Raw genomic sequence first — 20,112 nt, 5'->3', positions numbered from 1 at the left:
TCAGACGTCTGTTATTATTATTATCAGGGTTCCTGCAGGTCCTTAAAAAGTCTTAAATTTAGTTGTTAAAAATGTAAACGTTCTTAATTTCGTCTGAGAAACTTGTATTTCTGCTGTTCTGAAAGCGCCACCTGCTGGCGGAGAATGAACGTGTTTACAGTAAGCTGGTGGATCATTAGAAGATAATGCATTACAAAAGTCTAAACAATCAAGTGTATTTATAGGTTATTTAATTAATATAATAATTTATTGATAATAATTGTTTAAATTAATATAAATAATTCTTTCGACTCTTAAAAAATGCAATAATGAAATGCATCATTTTATAAACTTTGTTAAAACTGAAAATGTAAAATTATGATTTTTAAGGTCATTTCACAGTTTTAATATGCTACTATATGGTATAAATTTGATTTGCGCAAGTCTTAAAGTCTTAAATTTGAGAGTAAAAATCCTGCACTACTACTAACTATAATATCTTTTGTTGCATATGCATATTAACAAACTGTGACCGTAATATGCAGATATGGATGGGTTATTAAAATGAGCTCATTAACAGTTAAAAACAGCTGAATTTATTTCAGGATAATGTATTTGTCTCTGTTTATTTAATTATTTTTAGGTAAGCTATGACCTATTGTCGTATTGAAGTGCTGTTTAATTAGATATCTAGATTGGACTGATGACCCAGTTCTGAGTATACCAGCCTTTAAATGGCTTGTCTAACTATATGTTTTATTGTTTTGTAACGCAGGAATATTCATGTATTCCTCCTGTCTTGTGATGTTTGTATGGTTCTGAGTAAAAATGATGTAATATACAGTAAGTAAGTGTATGTGTTTTGTACAGCACATTTTTAAAACAACCGAAGTGCTGCACGGACACGCAGAAGAAAAGAGTGACACGAGATGTTATAAACTAAACTAACTGTATAAGGGGTGAGCTTCACCAAAACAGAAAATAAGAGTCAAGAAATGTTGTCTGATATTATGGATACCTCTGAACCCAGAAGAGAGGTATCCCAAAGGTGCTGTGCTTATATTCCCCATGAAGTGTTTGAGCGTGCCCTGCAGAGGCACCATGTTCCTGTGGGCATCCTGAAGGGGCCTGCTGGGGTAAATGAATATAACTTAGATAAGTTTTAAGAGTAGACTTAAACACTGTTTTAACAATTCCAAATATTTTACAAACATACAAATTTATTATGCATCGTTGCATTTAATATTTACCTTTTTTCTAAATTAAGATTCTTTTTCAGTTATACAGTGAAAATATTTTAACATTCGTATTTTTAAGTGTATTTTATTTATTTTAAAACCACAACTATGAACAGACTAAGAATAAGAGCCGTTTTTACTGAAGCGGGTCCACGATTACTGTGTGAAACTGAGAGAAAGTTGTGATAAAAGCGGTGTAGGAGTAATATAACTCCAGAAAGATGGCCAGTAATGAGTCTATAGGATGCGAGATTTGCCGTTAAAACCGAAAGAAGAAGAAGAAGAAGAAGAAGTATGAGGAACGTCTTTTCCCTGCGTCCAGTGTTCATAACCTCCATCCTAAATATATGAGAGATTAGAACACGTGTGTCCCTAAAGCATAGTAGGCCAGAAGTCCCCGGGGATGGTCTACTATTTCAGGGCGATTTTTGACAGTGTGGATCCGTGCACTTCTCTGCATGGCTAATATTACCCACAATCCATTGCGCAGGACTACAAACACGAATAAAACACATTATTAAAAAACTACAAAACATGGCGCGATGTGCGCGACCGACGGTCAGTTTTAGATAAAGGGGCCTTTTTTGAGTTAATAATAATCAACATTTAACCCGTTAAAATGTTTTGTTTAATGTTACCTGTGTTAGGATAGTCAGCATCTACAACAACAATGTGAACTTAAATAAAACATCCCGTTTGGCCATTATCTTTTAAATGCATAATTATGAGCAGAGTTCTCTGCATGAAGACCCTGCTACTTCATTTCTCTCCGGTAACAGTAGGGAGTTAAATGAAGTGAATGTGGAGGATGTTTACAGTGACGGGATGATTGACAAGGTCAGTTTACAGCGAGGGTGCGTGTAAATATGCGACAGAGCGTACTGACCGCAGCATTGTGTGACGTTTCACGCGTCGCTACGGTCGATAACGTAGAGCATCATGGCGGGCGCCCCACTCCAACCATGAATTCTGGAAACCCGAGTTAAAATTCATATCAAGCTCACACAGAGGCGTTACCTGACCCGTTGTTCACTCAGTATTTCGTCTCTAGGGTAGTAGTAGTACAGCGCGAACGGCGTGCGGACTGCACGGCGGCGCGGAGTGCGTGTGGGTCGTATCGGTCTGTTTTCAAGTGTTGCTGTCGAGTGGTGTAGACATGCAAGTGCTGAATGACTGTAACGTTATAACAACGAATCGCGCGTTGAACACATTTGCATCGTATCATAGCGAACACCAACACAACACAACATTCTCTCTCCTCTGCTGTGTCGGTGTCGTGTGTGTGTGTGTCAGGCTCGGAGGCTCCAGGTGTGTGTGAGGAGAGGGACCTGAGCTCGGAGACCACCGGCCTATCCACCATCATTATAAACCCCCACACGGCGCTCTCCGTCGAGAAACAGAGGCAGAGGAGGCTGCCCGTCTATCAAGGTGTCGCTCTGCAGACGCTGTCACTGCACTCTTTAAGAGCTTGAACCAGACTTTATTGTTATATCTTCAGTTCTCTTCTTATTTTGGTGTTCAAGTTTCAGCGACTATGTTCATGTCCATGTGTGTTGTCACCAGTCTGTTTCTTAAAAATTTCTGTTTCAGTTTATGTAATTTTAATACTTCAAATTAAACATATTTATTACCGTTATTTTCCAAGGCAACATTTCTAGTGTTTAGGTTTTCTTCTAAGAATTATATTTTATTTTATTTCGGTGTTAGTTAATTAATCTTAACAATCAGTTGATTTCGGATGGTTTTAGTGTAACGTATAACAACTCAATTATAACAACAATAGTAAATATTATTAACGTTACTGTATCATTATTTTGGATATTTCAAATTATTTTCAGATTTTTTTTTTTTTAAATCATAATTTTAAACATAAATCTGAAGATTTAATAATAATGTATTAAATCTCAGTGTGGGATAAATATTCAATTTAAGCCCTAAATCTAAATCATAGATATAAACCATCGTAATGCTTGGTTCTGCAAGGTTTTTTTAGCTTCTTATTTAGCTGCTGAAGTGTTTCTTGTGTTATGAGTTATTGCAAATTCCCACAAATTCAAAATATCTGAAAGCAAACACCACTAATTATAATTTATGCTGCTACCTTTATATTTTTTATTAGTATATGTAACAAATGGATCCTTTTTTGAAAAACGTTTTTTATTATTGTTGTGTTGCATATTTACAATACAGTTTCTATTATAGTGAAGTGTCTTCATTTATAAATGATGTTATTTTGTTGCATCCAGGCACAGAAACAACATCCTGTATCGTGGTGGAGAGCGCGTCCAGACTTGTTGGTGATTTGTTGGAGAAACAGGATCTGGAAAAAGCACACAAATCCCACAGGTTTGTCCAGCGCTGGCCAATCAGACGCAAGGCTTTTCCTCAGTCACACAATATCAACCTAGTTCAGGTTTGGTGAACTCTGACCTGTGAATTCACATTGTGGGACTTTTTATTTAAAAAAGCACATACAGGACTTCCCTGTCTACACAGTCCGACGGATGGAAGCCCGGGACAAAAATTTGAGCGCATCAAATGCACTCAAAACTGTCGCGCCCACGGACCCACGATGCAGAGTAGAATGCCTTATAATGAGCAACAAGGGGACAGATCAAGAACTTGTGTGTCAACACCACTGCACAAGACCTTCTGCAGGAAAGTGGAGTGAGATCGTATATTTTACACGCACCCTTTTATCACACCCAGTTATATAATGTACATTTGGTGTTGAAATTATTAATAATGTTTTGTGTTGAATTTAACCCTCTACCGCGTGGTGTGGCCATATGGCGACATACTCTTTGTGTTCTTTAGAGAACATTCTCGTTTTTTTGTTGGATTGAGAGGACTTTATTTTTTTTTTTTTTGTGCTTTGGTTGAGTTTAGTGTCATGCAGTTTTAGTCTGTGGCGTGATTTCTGACAGACTGCCCTTTCTTGTTGGTAGTTGCTGAAAGTAAACTTAAACGTCAGTAACAAACAAGGACCTTACACAAAACAATCAGAAACATCACTGTTATGATGTTATGATGACATATTCACCTCTCAAAAAAGTTTTTATGAAATTAGTTTTTGGTAAATCGTTCAAATGTATGTGTTTCCAAGCGTAGCAGAGGAATGTGGACTCAGTAATAGTGGAAAGACATTTTATTACAATAGTTTATCTAGCTAGCAAGGTCAGGCTGCAAGTCTGTTAAGCTTGTAACAGTAACAGCATGTTAATACAGTGATATAATGTTGATTAGTCGTATGTTAATGGAATTTGTATTATGGCAATTTTATTTTTGATTAAATATGAATACAGGTAACATTACATCAGTGAGCGGAGCATTTCTGAGGAAAAATATTAACTATAAAGTAAATCTTACACTTATTCTAATTTAGATCCACTATTGTATGCTGTTACCATATGGCAACATCATAAAGTACCTTAAAATAATGTTAAATTTTTTTTTATTTTTTTTTTTACAGCGCTTCAAGTTAAGCCATTCATAGAAAAGAAAAAGCATCATAATGCGTGCGGTAGAGGGTTAGGTTTTAAATAAGACGCTGCATAGCGTGACATCATATCACGATCATTACGGTGTGCGAAACAATTTCTGATGCTCAAAGTTAGTGATACTTCTGTCACCTATTTTCAGCTTTAGTCTTAGTTCTATGTTGAATGACCTTATTAGTTTTTATCATATTTAGTCAACCTTATCATATTTTGTTTTAGTCGGCTAGTAGTCTTTGTAATTTTTTTTTTTTGTTTGGTAGAAGAAAATCTAAAGTATAAAACTTGACATTCTAGCAGTATTTTAAAGTATAAAAGTCAACCTTATCATATTTTGTTTTAGAGTGTTTAATTTAGCTCAGTTAGTCTTACTCAAATGTACCATTTTAGTTATTATTAAACATATTTAGTCAGGACCTTGTCGATGTTTTTTGTTTAGTCAAGTTTTAGTTGCTCAATGAAATCTTGCTGTATAATGAATTAAGGTCAGTAAACAGATTTGCTTGACAGAAACAGTAGAGAAAGTCTTGTAGGTCAGGAGTGTGTTGTGATGTTGTTAGATTTGCTTGCCCAGCAGTACCTGCTGGAGGCGGGATGGGCGGCGGACGGGAAGGTGATCGGCGGTTGACTCAGCGCGGCGAGTGGCTGCCACAATCTGTATGTAACTCTTCTCTTCAGTTTAATCTGAACGTGCATGTCTGCTGCGGGCCACGTTCTGTATGTGATTGTGTGCTCACAGGTGGCCGGTCGCGTGGCGGAGGAGCGGGGGGCATATCTGGGGCATGAGGTGGGCTACAGCATCCGCTTCGATGACTGCTCTGAACCGCACGCCACACGCATTAAGATAAGGTACAGACAGACTCTGGTTTATTAGTGTTACGTCTGCTGTTTGTGCACGGTGTCCATCTTTACAGTGACTTCCTGTTCTCTCTGTCTCAGTTTCTGACGGACGGGATGTTGGTTCGGGAGATGATGTCTGACCCGCTGCTGAAGAAGTACAGGTAAAGCAGCAGCGGTGCTTCGAATATTTGAGGAATAAAAAAAAAATCCACATTCGAATGCTAAAACATTGAATTCAAATTTTAGATGTGTGTCAGACAGCCTTCTTAATGGCACACAAGATGCAATGACAGTGTAAGTGTCGGTGCTTTTTAAGTTTTTTTTTTTTTTTTTTAGCCTATCCAGTTTAACCCACTGGATGCGGTGCTGCTGTGTTGTTTATTCAAAATATTGCGGAAAAAGAGAACATCAATGCGGAGAAGATCTTGTTTACGTCAAAACTGAAACCAAGCCATTCACACAATGCATATTTATCGCGTGTTCTATAGGGACATCTATCACCATTGCTCTTGCACAAGAGAGCAGAATTTTTAGAAAGCCTTCCAAGGGAACTTCAAACCGCGTCCTCTAGTGGTAGCTATGGGGGACGTCTTAAGCGTGACGGGTGTCTGAAGCATATATCTAAACACAACAATAACATTGGCCAGTGACAGCCTATGACATCATTGCTGGCACCACCACAGTATAAAAGGGAGCTGGAAGAACACGTCACCTTCTTCTTCGTCTTCACTGACCGTTTGTTTATGTAAGCGGTAAGCGAAGGCCCAACTAGGAGTGCATGTTCTCCGAGTTAGGAACTCTGCTCCTAGGCTATTGCTGCTAGTTCTGGTCGAGCTGGGTTCTTCTCTCATTACTGACTGGAGTCAAGCCCTCCGTTCCGTGGCAGCAACACCAGGTAGTTTGACCACTTGCTGCTGCCTTGGTGAGTTGCCCCTTTTTTTGGTTGAGCCTGGCAGTGCTCCCCTCAACCTAGAGGGTCACCTTTGAACATGCCGCTCTCATTTGAGCATCTGAGGTCTCCTCTCACAGAGTCCTCCGCTCCCTGGAGCTCATTTAGAAGCCACAGCAATTTTTTGGGCCACCTTCTGCCTCCCTAGTGGGCTGCTTTCGGGTGAGCTAGCAGTACTTCCCTGGCCTTAGAGGGTCACCTATGAGCACGCCACTCTCTCCGGAGCCTATTCTGTGACTACTATGGTTGAGTTGGCGATGCTCCTCTCAATTGGAGGGTTTTTCTATGAGGTATGCCATTTCCAGTCCACATGAGCTCTGAGCAAATGGGCTTTCCACTGAATTAAGTTACTGCTCCCTTGAGTGTGTCACAGTCACATGGGATTCCAAGCCGTTTCTTAAAATCCTTTATGGTAAGGGTTACGTGCTGCCAGCCTTGTACCCTTTCTATGAGTTGGCTCATGCCCCGGTGTACTGATGTATACTGATGTATCCTTTGTGAAACCTTTTTTAAGCAGGGTGTTTGCTACCAAGGATCTGTTTGTGTCAGTTCCTTTGAGCAAGCTCTTGAGAGAGCTGGTGGTAGCCCCTGGGTGACAGGCCAGGGTCTAGTTATAGAGTCCCTAGATGCTTGGCCATAGCCCCTTAAAGGAATCTCTTTGTTTCTAATTTTCAAGCCTTCAAGCTGTGCCCTGGGTTCAGGCTTCCTCAAGTCCAACCCTTAACAGGTAAGTTAGTGGGGTATGCAGCTCAGGCTTTCAGGCGAAGGGGATTGTGACACTGACAGCATGAAGGCGTCCTAGGGGCAACTCCCATAACCTTGGTAGATTCTTGGTACTTAGTGCTTGCTTTCTGTTTTGGCATGCACTTCCCCTCAGCCATGGCAGCATGATACACACCGGTTCCCATCGCGACCACTATTATATAATCCCTTCAAAGGGTTTTACCCTCTGGAGTGAGAGCTTTGAAGGGTTGAAGGGTGTAGGGGACCCAAACAACTGTACCTTGAAGTGCCCTTCTGCGTCATCATCCCGTGCCCTACGACCGAGGCACCGTTCATCATGGAAAGAATCTGCACAAAGAATCATGGGGGACCGATGTGTCCATCAGTTGTACCCTTCAAAATTCCTCATTCAGAAGGGCCCTATGAAGTGGCCAGTTTTTGAGCACTTAGGTTTTGATGGGACGACTCTAAAAATATGGCAGGCATGATTGTTTTCACTCCGAAGTGCCCTTCAGAGGGCGATATATCCTGTTAGGAACGCACCAACTGTGGTTGCGCCGGTAATGACATCATAGGCTGTCGCCGGCCAATGTTATTGTTGTGTTTAGATACATGCTTCAGATACCCGTCACGCTGAAGACGTCCCCCATAGCGACCACTAGAGGACGCGGTGTCTCGTTCCCTTCTCAGGGAACCAGGGTTACATGCATAACCTGAGACGTTCAACTTTTAAAAAACATGTCTCAAAACTTTATGCTGGGTTTCACCCCATCCCACTGCATCTCATGTTTGTAAATGAAAAAGTACTCTTAGTGATTGGTTTTCGGTCCTTTTTATTTAACTGATACATACATGATGCTGTTTTGTTTATATTTGTTTAAGCAACTTAAGTAATTATGTGGTTTATAAACATTTTTTAAACATTATGCCCTTTTAAAGGTAGCCGTGTTATTTTATTGCTTTAATAAATGTTAGGGCTGATTTCTGATCATATCATTGGTGTTTGTGTTTGGTTTAGTGTGATAATGCTGGATGAAGCTCACGATCGAACGCTTTACCACTGTGACATCGCCATCGGCCTCCTGAAGAAGGTGATGCTCTATTTGCTTTCTATCATCAGTCAGATGAGCACATGTGTGAGGTTTTTCTTCCCATTGTTTTCTCTCTCTTTACAGATTCAGAAGAAGCGCAGAGACCTGCGTTTGATCGTAGCTTCAGCCACATTTTTTTTGGATGCCAAGGTAAATCCCAACCTCTGACTAAAATATACATGGTGTTTGAAAAAAATGTTACTTTGTCACAGATATATTTATGTAAAAATTTAAAAAACATACTTATTCTGACCTGTGCTTATTAAAACATGAAGAATAATAAATGATCATACTAAATTGTATTCGATTTTCTATGATTAAAAACGTCTTGCAAATGGGTAAAACCTAGTAGTTTGAAGGATAGTGGCAGTCTTTGGTAAATATTTAAAATAATAATTCATTAGTTTTTGGAGCTGCACTAAGATCCTTAAAGAGTGTCTTTTAATGTCATCTAATGATTTCTGTTGAAAATATGCCTGAAAAGACTTATTGCTATATGAACTATTGCGACACTACATGACATAAGTTCAGTAATTCATGGTAAAAAAATATATGATAGTCATTATTTTTTGCTTAGGGAATTTTTTTTTTTTACTAAATTTAAAGCTGTATTAAACTTTTGTTTTGATGCTTGAAATTTAAATTTAACTAAAAATGTCATATGATTTAGTCATTCAGTAAAAACTAGTATTTTCCGTCACTCTCTCTGTAAACAATCATTATTTCAAGTACTTTTTATAACCCTCATGTATTAATAAATATCATTATATTTCATTTTTCTTCTGCATATTTCTGCATGTTGGTCACTCAGTATCACTGTGACCATCTTATTTTCAGGAATGATAAAAACATGCACATTGTAAAAGAGGTGTAAGATATTTTCATTATCATGGTTTTATGATTTTATTATACAGTGCCATTCAAAAGTTTGGGATCAGTAAGATTGTTAATGTGTTTTAAAGAAGATTCTTGTGCTCATCAAGGCTGCATTTAATTAATCAAAAATACAGAAAAAAATGTAATTTTGTTAAATTTTATTGCAATTTAAAGTAAAAGTTTTCTATTTTAATATACTTTAAAATGTAATTTGTTGCTGTGAACAAAACTGTATTTTCAGAATCATTACTCCAGTCTTCACTCTTCAGATACTTTTTTCTTTGATTCTTTGATAAATGAAAAGTTAAAAAGAGCAGTGTTTATTCAAAATATAAATTTTGTGTTACAGTATACACTACTATTCAGAAGATTGGGGTCAGCAAATGTTTTTTTTTAAAATAAATTAATATTTCTATTCAGCAAGGATGTGTTAAATGGATAAAGTGATAGTAAAGACTTAAATTGTTAGATAGTATTTATATTTTGAAAACACTGTTCTTTTTAACATTTAATTTATCAAAGAATCAAAGAAAAAGTATCGCAGGTTCCAAAAAAAATTAAGCATCACAACAGGTTCCATCACAGCATATTATTATGATTTCTGAAGATCATGTGACACTGAAGACTGGAGTAATGATGCTGAAAATACAGTGCTGCATCACAGAAATACATTTAAGTATATTAAAATATTAAACCAATATTTCACAATATTACTGTTTTTTTTTCCTGTATTTTTGATTAAATTTTTGATGAGGTGAGAAGCCTTCTTTAAAAAACATAAAAACATCCTTCTGATCCCAAACTTTTGAACAGCAGTGTATATGATGCTGAAAATTCAGCTTTGTTGTTGGTTTCTTTAATGATCTGAGTGCTCTTGATAATCAGCCGCATGATTACTGATGATCTCAGCGGTCAGCTCGCTAGACTTGATCTACATCTGATACATGAACATACTGTCTTCCTCAGAAATTCCACGATTTCTTCAACCTCAATGAGTCTGGAGACCCAAATAAAGACACCTGTGCGATTCTGACGGTGGAGGGCCGCGAACGGACCGAACGTTCCCTGTGGATTATTTTCTACACTTGTCAGGTGAAGCTTATGTCCAAATTACGGTCCGTCTCTGCTTCCACCAATGAAAGTGACGGGATGTTTTGTGTCTCTAGTCCTGTGCCGGATATGTGAAGGCTACGGTTGGAAACCGTGATGAAGATCCACGAGACGGAGGAGGATGGAGATGTGCTGGCCTTCCTCAAAGGACAGGTGTGTGTGTGACGTTTGTTCTGGAGCGGACCTGCAGCATTGATGTTCATGTTCACGTCCTAAAAAGGGCTTTTAAAAGATGTTTCTTTTTTATTTAAGGCTCCCCGATGTTTGACCTGCTGTCAGCGTATATCAATGTTGTTCTCTCGTTTTTTCATTAAGGAAGGAAAGTGGAGAAGGTGGTGTCTATGGCTCCAGGAACAGGCCCGGACTCTTTGTCCCGTTAGGGGATGAAGAAGCACCTGTGTGTGCTGCCATGTACGCGGCGGCCCTGCCCCTATTACACGAGCAGATGAGAGTGTTCGAGAGGAATGCCCCTACTGTCAGAAAGGTTGCAACCAAAATTGATGCTTATGACTGGTTTTGTCGGTCCAGGGTCGCAATATATTTAGGTAGTTGTCAGATAACAGTACCTGAGATTCATGTCATAGTCCGTGGACGGCGGGTAGTGTCCTGTTTGCACTGTTAAAAAGTGACGCTGGAGAAGAGCCGCATCATCGCGCGGTGTGGTGTGTGGCTGTGATGTGTTTCAGGTGGTGGTCGACACCAATATAGCAGAGCCGTCCATCACCAATTTAACGGCATTGGGTCGTTCGTGATCGGACCTGTGCGTTTGTGAAGAGCCAGGGCGTATTAATCCACTCACGGCGATATGAGTCCCTGCCCGATCGTACGCCCATTCTCTAAAGCCCTCCGCCTGCCCAGAGAAGCCGGAGCGAGCCGGGGAGAAACCGCGCAGGGAAGGGAAGTGTTTCCGGCTCTACACATGTAACAGAGCTCCCAGAGAAATATAGAATCAATAAAAAAAAAAAAAAAGAATTCTGAAATAGAATTCACACTTGTACTATACGAGCTGTAGTGTGTATTTGGTATCTAAAACAACAATATTAAAAAACATGGACTGGGAACTTGAACTAAGGTTGAAAGATTAAATAAAATGCAAATATTAGCTGCAAAATTGTCAAACTTAAAAACATATTACTTAAAATTAGACGTTAAATAACTCAAAAGATTTTGTAAACACCTGCACTAATCAACATTGACTAAAGCTTTAAAACTGAAATAAAAGAAGCAAGCTAAATGTAAGAATAAAAAGAAGCCAAAAACTAATAAAAATGAAAGAAAAAAAAAAACACATCAGATTGCTAATTAAACTAAAACCATAAACTAAACTGCAAAATGTAAAATATAAAAATAAAAGCTGCAACAATCAAAACTTACAAATAGTTTACTGTATAAATGGTTAAATAGTATACATGAATGGAAGTATATTGCAGTGTTATTTTAGTAGTGGTTATAATTAATAAACTGTATTTACATTTAAGAAAGAACTTCCTCTTCAGTAATGAGCTGACACTCAGGAAAGACAATTAAAACACGGTCACAAAATTCAATAACTGTTACAAATGTCACAGTCAGATGTTTTACAGTAAAAAATGTATCTTTAAATGTGTTTAATAAAAATTAGATCATAATATAATTAAACACATTTACTTTTTTTTTTCTAACATATAGTGAATAGTAGTTAAGTTAAGTTTGATTCATTTGAAATGCGAATTAAAAATTTTGCCCTCCTCCTTTTGAAAGTCAGAAATGGAGTATTTAAAAATGATTTTCAGTTAGTGCTGCCACAGCGCTGTAGAACTGTGGTAAACTGCTGTGCGGAGTGCAGCACTGAACTCTCTGTGATAGAGGGTAGAAACTTTGTGAAACGTTGCTGTGTTCTTGTCAGAGGAGGACTTTGAGAAGTTACCCGATCGACGGTTCCTGAGAGGCAGCGATCTCGAATCTGCTCGGTCATCTGCAGCTTCAAGCTCTGGGCATTGACAACGTGCTACGAGTTAAGCTTCCTGTCTTGGCGAGTGAACCCTGACCTCGAGCACGGGTGTGACGCCTTGTTCTGCTCTGAGTAAATCAGGCATCAGTGTTGTTTGGGTTGAAGCCTCCACCTGCTCAGTCCCTGAGGTCCAGGCCCTGGAGCTGCTCTACGCTCTCGGAGGTAGAAGATCAGGAGCATTTCTTTCACTGATGCATGATCCTGCATGTTGTTCATATAGTGTTGTGGGTATTGAAACCTACGGTTCCACATTGTCCAAGAACTGTGATTTCGTAAGGATGCATGCATTTCGATTCTGTTAATGATTCCCGCACGTCTCTCTTTTTAGTTTAGTGTCCGTTCTCGCGGCCGTTCTGTGCATTACCACTGCCAGTGTAAGGTTGTATCGGCTGGAACGGACTTTTTACATAATTATTGACCAGTAGCAGGGAAAACTACATCAGGATGTCATCACACACACCGCTGTTTTTGTCTTAAGGGAAGGTACACAGATGAGAAAGAAACGGACATTTGCAGTTTTTTAGATGTGCGGGCGTTCGTTGTTAAAGAGACAGCAGCCTAACAATAACACGCTGCCTGTCATAGAATTGTGTCATTCGGCATTTTGTTAACTACGGAATTAACTTATGTAGCTGAATCAATAAATCAACACTTTAAAATAAGTGTGACTGAAACAATAAAGAATCAAAACACTTTCAAACAATAATATAGTGCCTGTTTGAAGGGCTATATTAAGGATTCAAAAAAGGTTTAAAAAATAAAGAGCCCTATGTAAGGTCTAAATATTTTCCAGTATTTGGCGCTGATGATGTAACACCAAGTGAATACACAAATCGAAAGCCAAGAGGCCTATTTTACCCATGTTACATACATTTCAGAAAGTAGCACAGCTGCTTTTTTTGTTTCCCAGGTTTTCCAAGGCGTACGGCTTCACGTCTTTGGTCAATCGCCACCTGATTTCAGAGAAGTGGAAGTGCTTTTATTCAGAGCGTCTCAGGCCAACCGCGCTTCTACAATCGCGTGCTTGTTTACATCAGATGCAAGCATCTTTCAAGCAGTAACCAGCGGTTGTTTGTGCATTGTTGCCCATTAGAGTGGGAAAAAAGTATTCCTAAAATTGCATTCACACTTCTTCAAATGACTTGGTACTATATAATTAGTCTTCATGTATTGAAGTACGTAGTACCACGAGAACATGATTGTGATCTATTGCATTACGCTAGTATACCCAACCATAGTTCTCATTAGCTCGCTCTATGGCAGGTCTGGATCAGTACGCTCGCTCAACGGACCCCATGGGGGGGCGGATGGGCCGAGTTGCCCGCCCGACCCAGGGTTTGCCAAGATGCTGCTGGAATCGAGGAAACTTCGGGCTCCTCTAAGGCGATCGTCACTATAGCAGCAATGATGCAGATGACGAAAACTTTTATGTAGACGCCGGCAACACCAGAAGAAATCATTAGCTGCACTCATGCGTACTGTTTTTAGTCTGTTGGTGGTTTTATTAATGTACTCTGACATGATCTCGCATGAGTTCGGGGGAAGGTGGCTGCACTGGGTGCCCGAAGTCAAAGAGGAGCAGGTTGTCGTGTCTGTCGAGTCCTGTGACGTAGCAAGGCGCGGGTGTGGAGCGTCAGAGTTTGCTGTGGGAGTGAGGGCGATTCATCTACACCATGGATCTGAATGTTTAGCAGGCCTTTCATAGAAGGTAACGGGGACCGCTCGCACATCTACATTGCACGTTGACTGCTTGTAGAAGAAAGCGGTTAGGGTTTGGTCTCACAGAGCAAGGATTTTTATTTTTGGAAAATAATTGTTGCCTTGAGAGGCTTAACCTTTTTGGACTTATCCAGAAAAAAAAAATAGTCCTCGACAATTGTTGCACATACATCAGTTAACATTTTTGGAGTTCAGTTTGCGAAATAAAAAGGCCACATATGTAAATGAATAGTGTCCACATATTAATATAAATAACTAACTTGCAATTACAAATAAATGGTACCATTTCAGTTTCCTGAAAGCGTGTTCTTCTAGGGATTCCAATCCAAAAACATTTACATGACTTTATTGCTCTCTTTCTGATTGTTAAAAAAATCCGTTCACTCATGTTAATTAAAACAGTGTGGCTGTCTGATAAAATATTTTAGAATGTTCTTTATAAATATGGCCCATGGTGGTTTAATCTTGGGTATTTATAGTGCAATGACTTTCGAGGCTATAGAATCACACTTTTAAAAGCACTGCTGGGGATCCCTGGTTCTGTCAGAGAGAAATGGGATGGAATTATAACAATTAATATCTTTAGTTTTGGTTGTTTTGGTTCTTATTTTAATAATTCATGAAGTAGGGCTCCAGAGTATTAGGGCAAAAATTATTTTAATTTTGCTGTAAAAAAATTAATAATTTATGGTAGTATTTTATTTAGTTATTTTGTTCATTTGGCCTGTGCTTGTTTGTTTGACAGAAATATATTTACGACCTTACGGTGCGTTATCTGTAGTATGTTGGATTATTAATATCTAAAAGCATTTGTAAAGATTAATGTCATTTTTTTAAATAAATTAAAATCTAAATGAACTTACCTGAAATAAGTTAAAAATTGAAGGACACCAAATACTACAATTGAAATAAAAATAGATTACCATTAAATGTAAGTATAAAAAGAACCCCAAAACTATTAAAAATAATAAACATTATTTAAACTAAAACCTGAAATGAAAATTAAAAATATAAAAATCAAAACTATATATAGTATACTACATGCAGGTATATATAACCACTGCTTGTTTGATTGTTTTTATTTTTCCCTTTGCTGTGCTTGTTTGTTAGTGATTATACATCAATCACGACCCAGAGCCGATGCAGAGATTAGAAATTTAGTGTGACCTGATCTGCTCTGAGACGCTGAAAACACTGGCGAGTCCTGATGTGCTTACGTATATATCACAGTCTCGGGTTTATCATGTATTAATCATGCATGCAAGTTGATTTTAGCTCGACCTGAAGCCCTGTTTGACCTCCACGAATTGAAATGAAGTGATGTTTGGATAAAGGTTGTTTGCGTTGGTGTTTTGCTGTGTATTGATCCAGCATCAGAAGGCTCTCCGTGGTGTCAGGCAGGATCATTTCCTCCACTACAAAGGGCTCCTCCGGGCCGTGGCTGTACGAGAGCAGCTGAGACACCTCCTCAACAAGTTCAAGGTGCCGCGGACCTCCAGTGAAGGTGAGCCGCCTTTCCTCTTCACCATATCACACTGATCACATTGCCCTGTCAGCTGCACGTAACACTAATTTTCTAGTGTTGTCCTGTCAGCTTTCATGCTGGTCTGTCGTAACATCTGACCACATCGTCAGTGTGTCATGTTTTCATACCACTGTTTGTCATGTCAGTAACTTGCTTCCTCCTCAGACTGGAATGTCACATCATCAGTAAGTCATTACATGACAGTATTTCATAGTGTTCAGTTGAGGTTTCTCTCTCTCTGCGTTGTCTGTGCTGCAGGTGATCCGGATGTGATTCTCAGATGTATTGTGTCTGGTTTTTTTGCGAATGCCGCCCGAATGCATCACTCGGGCTCTTACAGGTCGGTTCATTCCTCCTTACCACTGTTTCCTCAGTAACCTACTACTGTTGTGTAGGTCAGTTTGAGTAATGGGTCTTCAGCAGCTTTGGGAAAGGCTGCTTTTAAAAGTAATGCATTAGGCAAGACAATTATTGTACGTAAAAGTAACCAATTGCGAATATCAAATAAAATATACAAATATATATATATATATTAATTAACATTTAGCTTAGCACTACAGTAGTATCAGTCACGTTCACACTGAGATTTCTCTCATCAGAGAGCTATCAGTCAATACACCAGAAGCAAAGTAACTGGTGTTACATTATTTACTTTACTAGTTACTTTAAAAAGTCGATCGAATAAGACGGATCTGGTGTTTGTTTGTTAGGGCTAATTGGTCCTGTGTGTTGTGGATGGTCCAGGACTCTCCGTGATGACCGAGAGCTGTACATTCACCCTGATTCAGTGCTGTATGGAGAAAAGCCCCCGAAATGGTACTAACATAAACCCATGGGAATTAATGGTGCTTATTCTATTTAGTTTGTTTTCATTTCATTTTATTTTGGCTGTTTTTTTTGTTTGGGGGTGTGTGTGTGGTTTTTATTGAGCGAGGTGGTTCAGACCAGCAAGTACTACATGCGTGACGTGACGGCGGTCGAGTCCTCCTGGCTGGTGGAGCTGGCGCCGCACTTCTACAAACAGGCCAAGGTGAGAGCACATGTGACCCGGGACCACAAAACCAGTCGTAAGGGTCAGTTTTTCAAAATAGAGATTTATATATCATCTGAAAGCTGAATAAATAAGCTTTCCATTGATGTATGGTTTATTAGGATCGGACAATATTAGTCGTGATATAACTATTTTAAAAAATCTAATTATTGTAAAAAAAAATCACCTTTAAAGTTGTTCAAATGAAGTCTTAGCCATGCATATTACTAATCAAAAAATACGTTTTGATATATTTGCGGTAGGAAATTTACAAAATATCTTCAAGGAACATGATCTTTTCTTAATATCCTAATGATTTTTGGCATAAAAGAAAAATCTATAATTTTGGCCCATACAGTGTATTGTTGGCTATTGCTACAAATATATCTGTGCTACTGATGACTGGTTTTGTGCTCCAGGGTCACATTTACAGGTAGATGAGCTGATCTCCTCTCTTCTGTCTGAAACACACTTATATTCCATTCATATAGTGCTGTCAAACCATTAATCATGTACAAAATAATAGTTTTTGGTTTGTTTTGTTGTGCATGATATTTGTTTTTTTTTTTATATATTGATTGTGTGATATGTGTATGTTTATTTTTTTATAATTTTTACCACAATGTTTATATTATTTTTTTTTATATTATTTACATGTCTATATTATAATATTTTTTTTTTTTTATATATGTGTGTGTGTTTGTGTTTTTATATTTATACACAGAACACACATATATAATGTAAATAATGTAAATAATTATTTATTTTTGTTTATAAATGTTTACAATTTTTTTTTAGTGTTGTCTACTCACCAAAGCTCAAAAACACAATAAAAACTGTAATATTATGAAATAGTATTACAATTTAAAATAACAGTGTCACATGATCTTCAGAAATCATAATAATATGCGGATTTGCGGCTCAAGAAACATTTCTGATTATTATCAATGTTGAAAACAGCTGTGCTGCTTAATATTTTTGTGGAAAAAAGTTTTTTTTTTTTTTTTTTTAAAGATCCTTTGTTGATTGGGAAGTTAAAAAAACAGTATTTATTTGAAATAGAAATCTTTTATAACATTTGAAATATCTTGCGTTTGATTAATTGAATGCATTCTTACCGATTTTAAAGTATTAATTTTCACCTGAAAAACATTCTCACCTTTAAAGTTTAAATTAAAAACTGGTTTTACTGCATAATTTATACAAATGCTTCAAGCCAGTTCCTTTCATTATAAAAACATGTACCTTTCTAGCCATATTTCTCTACAGTTCAGTATGTTTTGGTTGTTGATGTCACACAAAAATATATTAACATGGCTATTTTTTTTAATACAAAAACAGACTAATATTGCCTTTAAAATGGCTTTTCCTCCCCTCTGCCTCTGATTTGTCTCGTAGCACGGGTCTCTGAGCAGCAAACGGGCCAAAGTCTTCTGAGCGGAGCGACATTCACACTTCCAGGTTTTTGCTGAACAGCTGGCCGTAGATAAAGGAAGATCTCAAGAACCGCTCTAAACTAAAGGAGCTGTTACGTACACACGCACACTTGGGTGTTTATTGCAGCTGGAAGGCAAAAGGAAGGAACACTGTGGTATTTTGTAAATACAAATGTATATGATACATTTATGCGGCCATGGTCATCTTTGTATTATTTAATAGCCATTGGAATAACTTGACTGTGATTTTGTTGTTGTTTGAGAGCGAGAGGATGACTGGATGGATGGATGGACTGATATTGACGTACAGCTTTACAACATCGCACGAAGCCCTACCCTCAACAATAACCATAATATTACTATAATAAGCTACTTTTTACCAGTTATTTCAAACCCTCATCGGAGAAATACTGTGTAGCTCAAACGTAGTGGCCTTGTAACCATTATGTGCCAAATATTATAAATCCGTAGAACATTTCCTGATGTTTTTTTAATGTGTAAGCATGAGTTGTAGTAAAGTGCCATTTTTTAATATAATACATATATATAGGTCCCCATAAAGTAGCCTTGTTATGCACCTCTGGCCTAAAAACTGTGTGGTTAGGTGTAATTATTAATTTCATAGCGTAGTGTAGTGTCTCATTTAGGAAAGATCAGCCATGACTTGTTCAGTGTAGTGAGTGAATAGCACAGCGACTGAGACGCCTCAGGGAGGAGCTTCTTTCTTACTAAAGTAAATGGGGTGCTAACTGTGGAAATGGCAACCCTGCTCAGGCCACGCCTCTTCTGGGCGTGGCCTTTAATAGGAAGGCAGAGGTGCCAATCATGTGGGTGGAGGCGGAGCCTCTGTCATAATATGATGTTTTGACAATGTTTGTGATGTTTCAGTTGGTTTCTTTGATCCCTGCATAGTTTATAATATCCAAAAAACAAAAAAAAAACTACATTCAAGGTTACTTCTGTAACATTATTACCAAATGTCTTCAAGACAGTGCCCATGGTTCTAGAGTGTATGTAGTCAGTAGTGTAGAGTTAGCGGCTGACAGAGTCATACTGATAGAAATGTCTTCAAGACAGTGCCCATGGTTCTAGAGTGTATGTAGTCAGTAGTGTAGAGTTAGCGGCACTGATGTAAAATGAGATAGCTGATAGAGCTGTCCAGATGTGCTGCTCCAGAGCGTCAAATAACGTCTGATGTTCACTGTAAAAACATGTGCCGAGTCTGTACCGATGTCTGTTTTACGTAGAATAAAGAAGAAAACTGTGGAAAACTGTGTGGTTTGGATTTGTACAGAAGTATCCATGTGATGCTGTTAAAATATTAAAACTGCTAGTAGAGACGCCGCTTCTAGAGTACACTGATGCATAAATGTGATATGTGTCCTACCGCTCCTGGAAAAGAGTTCTAGTTCTGTTTTTGTGTTGATAGCATGCAGATGATAAAAGCGTCTGCTAAATGACTAAATGTAAACGAGCAGCATAGTAACAGTGAATGTATAGCATTTTTGTAGATCTGTTTTCATGTTTTAGGACTTGACACTCAATTATAGGCTATAAATAATAGCAAAGATATCCAACTACATGTTTCTGATTAAAACAAGTGTGTGATTGACCAGAAGGTGTCAGTGTTGGTCAGAGAAATACATTCAGTCTGATTCAGACACACTCAGAGAAACATTTCATCTGATTCTCAGCTATTCTCTGTCTAGCGTCTGTGATATATGTGTACATCTGAAATAACTGCATTACAGTCTTCTGGAGACAGGTTTGGGGTTCGTAGAAACTGTTTGTTTGATTTGAAAGAAGTCTGTTATACTCACCAATGCTACATTTATTTTTTAGTTAAAAACAGTAACATTGCAAACTATTTTTACATTTAAAAAACAAGTGTAAATATCATTCATTAAGCTGTTAGTTAAAAAGTGTAAAGTTTCAAATTATTTTTAAGTTTTAATTGCTGTTGTGATTATCTTTCTTTGGGCTGATCTTTTGAACGTTACCCAACAGCTATTGTTTTTAGTTTTGAGGGTAGAAAACAATTAGGAGTCATTAACTGTGGCTCTTTATTTGAGCGTTTATTTGATATTCAAGTCATTTAAGGTGTTGTAG

The 20,112-nt window shown here is 38.1% G+C and overlaps 1 long non-coding RNA gene and 1 pseudogene across 1 annotated transcript in view; both read left to right on the top strand.

Annotated features, from left to right (window-relative positions):
* The first annotated feature begins 2,042 nt into the window (after positions 1–2,042).
* LOC122142021 lies at positions 2,043–18,147 on the top strand (annotated as a pseudogene).
* A 377-nt stretch (positions 18,148–18,524) lies between these two features.
* LOC122141942 overlaps positions 18,525–20,112 on the top strand; it is an 18,543-nt gene continuing 16,955 nt past the window's right edge. The window contains exon 1 of the long non-coding RNA XR_006158227.1: positions 18,525–19,067. This is a non-coding gene — a long non-coding RNA (uncharacterized LOC122141942). The remainder of the gene's footprint in view (positions 19,068–20,112) is intronic.

Source organism: Cyprinus carpio, chromosome B23, assembly GCF_018340385.1.
Source record: "Cyprinus carpio isolate SPL01 chromosome B23, ASM1834038v1, whole genome shotgun sequence".
Lineage (NCBI taxonomy): Eukaryota > Metazoa > Chordata > Actinopteri > Cypriniformes > Cyprinidae > Cyprinus > Cyprinus carpio.
Note: the sequence above shows the minus strand (reverse complement) of the source record. Positions and strands in the feature narration are given on the sequence as shown.